This window comes from Nycticebus coucang, chromosome 8 (assembly GCF_027406575.1).
Source record: "Nycticebus coucang isolate mNycCou1 chromosome 8, mNycCou1.pri, whole genome shotgun sequence".
Classification (NCBI taxonomy): Eukaryota; Metazoa; Chordata; class Mammalia; order Primates; family Lorisidae; genus Nycticebus; species Nycticebus coucang.
Window position 1 is genome coordinate 124,114,563 of NC_069787.1, and position 8,932 is coordinate 124,123,494.

Genomic DNA, 8,932 nt, shown 5'->3' on the forward strand with positions numbered 1-8,932 from the left:
ATCCATTTGTGGATCGATGGGCACTTGGGCTTCTTCCATGACTTAGCAATTATGAATTGGGCTGCAATAAACATTCTGGTACAAATATCTTTGTTATGATGTGCTTTTTGGTCTTCTGGGTATATGCCCAGTAGAGGGATTACAGGATTGAATGGCAGATCTATTTTTAGATCTCTAAGTGTTCTCCATATCTCTTTCCAAAAGGAATGTATTAATTTGCATTCCCACCAGCACTGCAAAAGTGTTCCCTTTTCTCCACATCCGCGCCAACATCTCTGGTCTTGGGATTTTGTGATATAGGCTAGTCTCACTGGAGTTAGATGATATCTCAAAGTAGTTTTGATTTGCATTTCTCTGATGATTAAAGATGATGAGCATTTTTTCATATGTCTGAAGGCCGTGCGCCTGTCTTCTTCAGAGAAGTTTCTCTTCAAGTCCCTTGCCCAGCCTGCGATGGGATCACTTGTTCTTTTCTTGCTTATTCGTTTGAGTTCTCTGTGGATTCTGGTTATTAAACCTTTGTCGGAGACATAACCTGCAAATATCTTCTCCCATTCTGATGGCTGTCTGCTTGCTTTACTTACTGTGTTCTTGGCTGTGCAGAGGCTTTTTAGTTTGATCAAGTCCCAATAGTGTATTTTTGAAGCTGCTTCAATTGCCCGGGGGGTCCTCCTCATAAAACACTCACCCAGACCGATTTCTTCAAGGGTTTTCCCTGCACTCTCCTCTAGTGTCTTTATAGTTTCATGTCTTAAGTTTAAATCTTTGATCCAGTAAGAGTCTATCTTAGGTAATGGTGAAAGGTGTGGGTCCAGTTTCAGTCTTCTACAGGTTGCCAGCCAGTTCACCCAGCACCATTTGTTAAATAGGGAATCTTTTCCTCATTGAATGTTTTTAATTGGCTTGTCAAAGATAAAATAATGGTAAGTAGCTAGGTTCATCTCTTGGTTCTCTATTCTGTTCCAGACATCTACTTCTCTGTTTTTGTGCCAGTACCACGCTGTTTTGATCAATATCGATTTGTAGTATAGTCTGAGGTCTGGTAGCGTAATTCCTCCTGCTTTGTTTTTATTTCTGAGTAATGTCTTGGCTATTCGAGGTTTTTTCTGATTCCACATAAAATGAAGTATTGTTTTTTCAAGATCTTTAAAGTATGACAGTGGAGCTTTAATAGGGATTGCATTGAAATTATATATTGCTTTGGGTAGTATGGACATTTTAACAATGTTGATTCTTCCCAGCCATGAGCATGGTATGTTTTTCCATTTGTTAATATTTTCAGCTATTTCTTTTCTTAGAGTTTCATAGTTCTCTTTATAGAGATCTTTCACGTCCGTTGTTAGATAAACTCCCAAATATTTCATCTTCTTTGGCACTACTGTGAATGGGATAGAGTCCATAACTTTTTTTTCAACTTGACTATTGTTGGTATATATAAAGGCTACCAATTTATGAATGTTGATTTTGTAACCTGAGACGCTGCTGTATTCCTTGATCACTTCTAAGAGTTTTGTAGTAGAGTCCCTAGTGTTTTCCAGATATACAATCATATCATCTGTGAAGAGCGAAAGTTTGATCTCTTCTGACCCTATATGGCTACCCTTGATCACCTTTTCTTCCCTAATTGCAGTGGCTAAAACTTCCATTACAATGTTAAAAAGCAATGGAGACAATGGGCAGCCTTGTCTGGTTCCTGATCTGAGTGGAAATGATTCCAATTTAACTCCATTCAATATGATATTGGCTGTGGGTTTGCTGTAGATGGTCTCTATCAGTTTAAGAAATGTCCCTTCTATACTGATTATCTTAAGTGTTCTGATCATGAAGGGATGCTGGATATTATCAAAAGTTTTTTCTGTATCGATTGAGAGAATCATATGGTCTTTGTTTTTTAATTTGTTTATGTGCTGGATTACATTTATAGATTTGCATATATTGAACCAGCCTTGAGACCCTGGGATAAAACCCACTTGGTCGTGATGTATAATTTGTTTGATGTGTTGCTGGATTCTGTTTGTTAGGACCTTGTTGAATATTTTTGCATCTATATTCATTAGTGATATCGGTCTATAATTTTCTTTGCTTGTTGGGTCTTTTCCTGGTTTGGGGATCAGAGTGATGTTTGCTTCATAGAACGTGTTAGGTGGTCTTCCTTCTTTTTCTACCTTTTGGAACAGGTTGAGTAATATAGGTACTAATTCCTCTTTAAAAGTTTGGTAGAATTCTGACGTGAAACCATCTGGTCCCGGGCTTTTCTTTTTAGTGAGGTTTTATATTGTTGACGCTATTTCCGAACTTGATATGGGCCTGTTCAACATTTCCACTTGATTATGGCTAAGTCTTGGAAGGGACGTGCTTCCAAGTATGGGTCAATTTTGTTCAGATTTTCATATTTCTGAGAATACAGTTTCTTGTAATATTCATTAAGGATTTTTTGGATTTCTGAGGATTCCGTTGTTATTTCATCTTTGTTGTTTCTGATTGATGAGATTATAGATTTTACTCTTTTTTTCCTGATTAGGTTGGCCAAAGGTTTATCTATTTTATTGACCTTTTCGAAAAACCAGCTTTTTGATTTATTGATCTGTTGTATCATTCTTTTGTTTTCAATTTCATTTAATTCTGCTCTAATTTTGGTTATTTCTTTTCTTCTACTGGGTTTGGGGTTGGAATGTTCTTCCTTCTCCAGTTGCATGAGATGTCCCATTAAGTTGTTAGCTTCCTCTCTTTCTGTTCTCTTGAGGAAGGCTTGCAGTGCTATAAATTTCCCTCTTAGAACTGCCTTTGCGGTGTCCCAGAGGTTCTGATAGTTCGTGTCTTCATTGTCGTTTTGTTCCAAAAAGTTGGCGATTTCTTTCTTAATCTCATCTCTGACCCAGCTATCATTCAGCATAAGGTTATTTAACTTCCATGTTTTTGTATGAGTATGCAGATTCCTGTTGTTACTCAGCTCAAGTTTTATTCCATGGTGGTCTGAGAAGATGCATGGAATAATTTCTATTCCTTTAAATTTACTGAGGTTAGACTTGTGACCTAAGATGTGATCGATTTTGGAGTAAGTTCCATGGGCTGATGAGAAGTATGTGTATTCAGTTTTGTTGGGATGAAATGTTCTGTAGATGTCTGCTAAATCCAAATGTTGGATGGTTAGGTTTAAATCTAAGATTTCTTTGCTCAGCTTCTTGTTGGAGGATCTATCCAACACTGCCAAAGGAGTGTTGAAATCTCCGACGATTATAGAGCTGGAGGAAATCAAGTTGCTCATGTCTGTTAGAGTTTCTCTTATAAATTGAGGTGCATTCTGGTTGGGTGCATAGATATTAATAATTGAGATCTCATCATAGTGAGTATTACCCTTAACAAATATGAAGTGACCATTCTTGTCCTTCCTTACTTTTGTTGGTTTAAAGCCTATTGTATCTGCAAATAAAATTGCAACACCTGCTTTTTTCTGATTACCATTTGCCTGAAATATGGATGACCATCCTTTCCCCCTGAGTCTGTATTTGTCTTTTAAGTTAAGATGTGACTCTTGTATGCAACATATATCTGGCCTGAGTTTTTGTATCCAGTCAGCTAACCTATGCCTCTTTTTTTTTTTTTTTTTTTGTAGAGACAGAGTCTCACTTTATGGCCCTCGGTAGAGTGCTGTGGCCTCACACAGCTCACAGCAACCTCCAACTCCTGGGCTTAAGGCGATTCCTTTGCCTCAGCCTCCCGAGTAGCTGGGACTACAGGCACCTGCCACAACGCCCAGCTATTTTTTGGTTGCAGTTTGGCTGGGGCCGGGTTTGAACCCGCCACCCTCGGTATATGGAGCCGGCGCCTTACTGACTGAGCCATAGGCGCCACCCTAACCTATGCCTCTTTAGAGGACAGTTTAAGCCATTCACATTAATGGAGAATATTGATAAGTCTGGTGAAGTTTTGGGATATCAAGTTTTTCAAAAGTCCAGTGGGCATTTTTAATCCTTTCGCCGGTGTGGAAATTGGAGTTTGATCCGAAGTTTCTGAGTGAGTTTACTTTTGTGGTATAGGATTGGGTTTGTCATTATGGAGGATAGGTCTGAGAATATCCTGAAGAGCTGGTTTGGTTATGGCAAATTTCTTCAACATATGAATGTCATTAAAGTATTTAATTTCTCCATCATAAATGAAAGTCAGTTTAGCTGGATACAAGATCCGGGGTTGAAACTTATTTTGCTTTAGGAGATTAAAAGTCGGTGATCACCCTCTTCTGGCTTGAAAAGTTTCACCAGAGAGATCTGTAGTCATTCTAATATTTTTCCCTTTGAAAGTAATGGTTTTCTTTCTCCTGGCAGCTTTGAGGATTTTCTCCTTCATATTGACTTGAGTGAAGTTAATTATGATATGCCTGGGGGATGTCTTATTGGGGTTGAGTCGTGCTGGGGTTCTGAAGCTGTCCGCTATCTGAATTTCAGAATCTCTAGGCATGTCTGGAAAATTCCCTTCCATAATTTCATGCAGAAGGGCCTCTGTCCCCATCTCAGCCAGTTGTTTATGAATGGGATCTTCAATTGCATCTGCCATATCTTTCCTTGGTTGGGGGGGGGGAGTTTGATCTATTCTGGTTATTCATGTTACCAGAATTTTTCTGCTGATTCTGCCCCATGGTTGTTTTACTCCCTCTGAGTTTTTCCTCTGGGGCTTTGTTGAGGGTCTGTACAGTGTTGTGGCCTGAGAAACTGGGGCCCTGTCTGGTGTGGTGGGGCTAAGTGGTTCTGTCTTGTTTTCAGCTGGTTTCTGTTCCACCTTAGTGAAACAGATACTCTGGATTGAAGTCTTAGCTGTGGAGAAATATCAGCAATTAAGTCACCCCACCCCCAACCGGCAAACAATTGGAAAAGAAAAATCAAACCTTCCTATCACCATGCACCCAGGGCACCACCTGATTTGTCCTCAGGCAATTGGTTCAGTTCAAAAAGTCCAAATCAGTTGTCTCAGTCTGCATCTGTCTCGGGTGAGAGAGTTTAAGAGGTCTCTGGGAACTGGATCACAGGGGTCTGGTGACTACTCTGGTGTGGCTTGCTCCAGTGCTGCGTGGAGTCAGGAGGAGCTACCCAGCCAATAGATCAGTCTGGGAACTCCTTCCCCACCTTGCACCACTGTCACACCCAGTCAGTGATAGCCCTGCAGTTGGCTGACCCAGTTGCGTGTAGTGAATCCGTACTCCAGGAGTTTGCACCTGCGTGAATCACAAAGAAGTCTGCCAGGCCACTGCGCTCTGCCTCTCTCTAGCAGGAGGAGGTGAGGCCTGACAACCTCGGGTGTTTGATGAAGGTTGGGGGGTTTTCACTCAGGTCCAGTCTCACCCCTGATTAATGTTACTAACAGAACAGAACAGAACAACTCTGCGGTTCCCCTGAAGAAGAGAAGCTGAATTGAGTTCCAAATTAGCTTGTCTTTGCTCTTGTATTGTGTATAGGCTGACGATCCCCTGAGGCCAGGTGCGTCTTAGGTTTAGTAAAGCGGACCTCTGGGTCAGCCCCGCCTTGGGAGTTTCCCCGGTTTGCAAGTTGGAGTAGCCTCAGGCAAATCCTATACTCAGAGTCTCTGGTTGCCCAGGGAGACAGGGGGCATGGCTTCAGAATATTTGGTAGTAAGCCATATTGCTAGCAAAAGAGGGCTGCTGTTTTATGGCTCAGGCAACCGCTGCTCCGGTGTAGCTCCCTTCCGGCCAACCGTCTTCTCTCCGCTCCCGTACCTCCGAGTCTGCACCGACTGGCTGCAGCACAGCACTGTCTACACCCCAAGAGTCTGGACCCCTGGGGGACAGGCCTCCAGACCTTAGAGTGAGAGCAGAGGGGAGTGCGGGGAGCACTGGGAGTCTGGGGTTGCGGGCAGAGAATACACACAGCTTTACACAGTTTTATGCCTGGCCGTATTGTCACCAAAAGACAGCTGTTGCACTGTGCACTGTGCCTCAGGGAACTTCCACTTGGGTGCGGTCCCCTCTCCGCAGATCAGGACTGGCCTCCAGACCTCAGTGTGAGTAAAGGGGAGCACTGGGAGCTCAGAATTCCAGGTAGAGACCATATACAGTTTATACAGTTTTATGCCTGGCAGGAGGATGCCGTGGCATCCTAGTAGGAGAGGTAGGTCCAGTTTTTAGAGGGTCTCTCCCGTGGAGTGTAGTGGGAGGACCTTTGAACTCTGCCCGATTGTTTGTGGGGCACTCTGAGCCATTCTCATGGGGGAGGGGACTCCCGTCCACTTGGTGATGGATTTTGTATCTTTTGTTTGTATCCTTGTGGTCACAGCTCACCTCAGCGGGGTTGACGTGTGTTCTTCAACCTTTTCTTTTAGTGCAGCTCAAATCCACCAGGTTACTTGCTGATTTTTTGTCCTTTAACTCTCCTACTGGACGGGAGCCTCTGTGGAAAGCTGGCTTCAGTCAGCCATCTTGTCTCCTCCGCATGCTTGGTTATTTATGTGCATATGTGAATGTGTGTGAATTTGTAGGAATAATTTAACACATAAACGTCATCATCTCAGGAAGATTTTTATTTGCTTACACCAGTTACTTAGAGACATCAGCTTCTCTTGGTATCATCTTAATCCAATTTTATGTGCTGTGGTAAGTTTAAGCTGAAATCAGTTCCCCTTTTCCAGTTTATCTTTTCCCTGGGATATAGCCTTTCAGGATTCCTGCAGGGGGCTTCCACAAGTTCCTTTCCCTTCTTATAGGTTCTGAGCTCTAATGACCATACCCTTTACTCTCTGAAGCTGGGAAAGGTAATAATCCACCTCACAGACTCTCCGGCTTTCCAGTTACCTCGAATCAGCAAAGCTCACTGAGGAAAAATGTCCCCCATACAAGCTTCACTTTCTTGGACTTGAATTTGACTGACTGATACTTTATTACCTTTTTTATTTTTAATATTTTGAAACAAACTGTTTTTCCACACACTTAAAAAAGTTACTTTGTCCAGATTTTATTGTCTCTAGCATAAAAATTTATCTAGCTTATCTTCACTGAAAGTGGAATTCTGGGCTTGGCGCCTATAGCACAGTGGTTATGGTGCCAGCCACATGCACTGAGGCTGGTGGGTTCGAGCCCAGCCTGGGACAGCTAAACAACAATAACAACTTCAACAACAACAAAAAAATCTGGGCATTGTGGTGGGTGCCTATAATCCCAGCTACTTGGGAGGCTGAGGCAAAAAAATTGCGTAAGCCCAGGAGTTTGAGGTTGCTGTGAGATGTGATGGTACAGCACCCTACCCAGGGTGACATAGTGAAACTCTGTCTCAAAAAAAAAAAAAAACAAAGAAAGTGGAATTCTAGAGCAGTTAATTTTTTAGTTCAGAAATTCACTTTTTTCCACAAGCTTAGAAAATAAGTCTATATATGCAGTATATAGTATTCAGTAGTGTGCTGAATTTTAACACATTTTCTTTAAAGTGACATTTATGGATATTTTTGTGACATTTCTGCAAACGTAGCTTTAAAAGTCTAAGAGTTCACACTGAGAAGACACTAGCTACTCTTTAGCCTTGAAAAATGCCTAAACTTAACAATTTTGCTTCACCAACATATATAACTTGGGTCTTTATAAAACATAGTGTTAGCATTGTCAGAGAAACATCTTATCTGGTTCCTTTATTCTTGAACCAGTATAAAAAATTTTCCGCCCAAATTTTAAGGACTAAACAATGACTAACTTTCTTAACTGAAGGGAGTTTTAGAAAACAACTAGTAAGGCTGATAAAAAACATATGCAGGAATGCGAGACCCTGGAATTGAATTATTTTTTAAATGTAGGTACTATTGTCTTCATTTTTACTACCCTATAAAGAATGCGTTGTAGTCTGAATACAACCTCCATCTCTAATGTACATATTATTAAAACAACACATAATTAAGTGGTGGACAAGGCCAAAAACATGATGTGGTTTACAAAAATCTCTTAGGTTATTTTCAGATGTTTCTAGTTTGGCAAAAGCCAACGTGTATTTATTTTGTTGAGCACATTTTATTCCTATGTGTATTATAAGAGAAATCCAATCCATGTGTTTTGTTTCATTAATATTTTGCCAAGTTAAATCGTTCTTTTGTAAGATATATTTAATGTTAAGTTATTTTTATGAGGCTTTTTTCCTTGGATTATGAATTCATATGTCACCTAAAGTCAGTGTACTTTGATCCAAATATCTTGTAGTTACGAAAGTCAGAAACCCACAAATCTTAGTGATTTCCCAACAGTGCCAAATACAATATTTCATTTCTGCCATTAACATTATGATTTTTTACCTTCATATTTGTCAATCAGCAGTTTATTAGAAAAACTAGAGTTATACTCCTTTTAAAGTCTTGCTTTTTGATCAATGTCCAGATGAGATCATGGCCTAATTCAATATGGACCACTAACCTCAAATTGTGGGTGTAGATCTAAGTGTATGGTTTGTGTAATGGCTAAATCACAGCTATGGTCACTTTAAAGTAGATATAAGTGGACACATATTAACTCATAAAGACTGTCAAAAATGACAGGAACTTTTTTTTCTGAGATAGAGTCTTGCTTTTTGCCCAGGATGGAGTGTAGTGGTGTGATTATAGCTTACAGCAGCCTCAAACTCCCAGGCTCAAATGATCCTCCTGCATTGGCCTCCCAAGCAGCTGGGACTACAGATGCATGCCATTACATGAGGATATCTTTTTTAAGTATTTTCTTTTCTGGTATCATTTTATTTCAGCCTGAAGAACTTCCTTTCAACAATTCCTTTCTTTCCCTTTTTTTTTTTTTTTTTTTAAAGACAGAGTCTCATTCAGTCACCCTGGGTTGAATGCCATGCCATCATAACTCACAGCAACCTCAAACTCCTGGTATCAAGTGATCCTTTTGCCTCAGCCTCCCAAGTAGCTGGGACTACAGGTGCCTGCCACAATGCCAAGCTAGTTTTTCTATTTT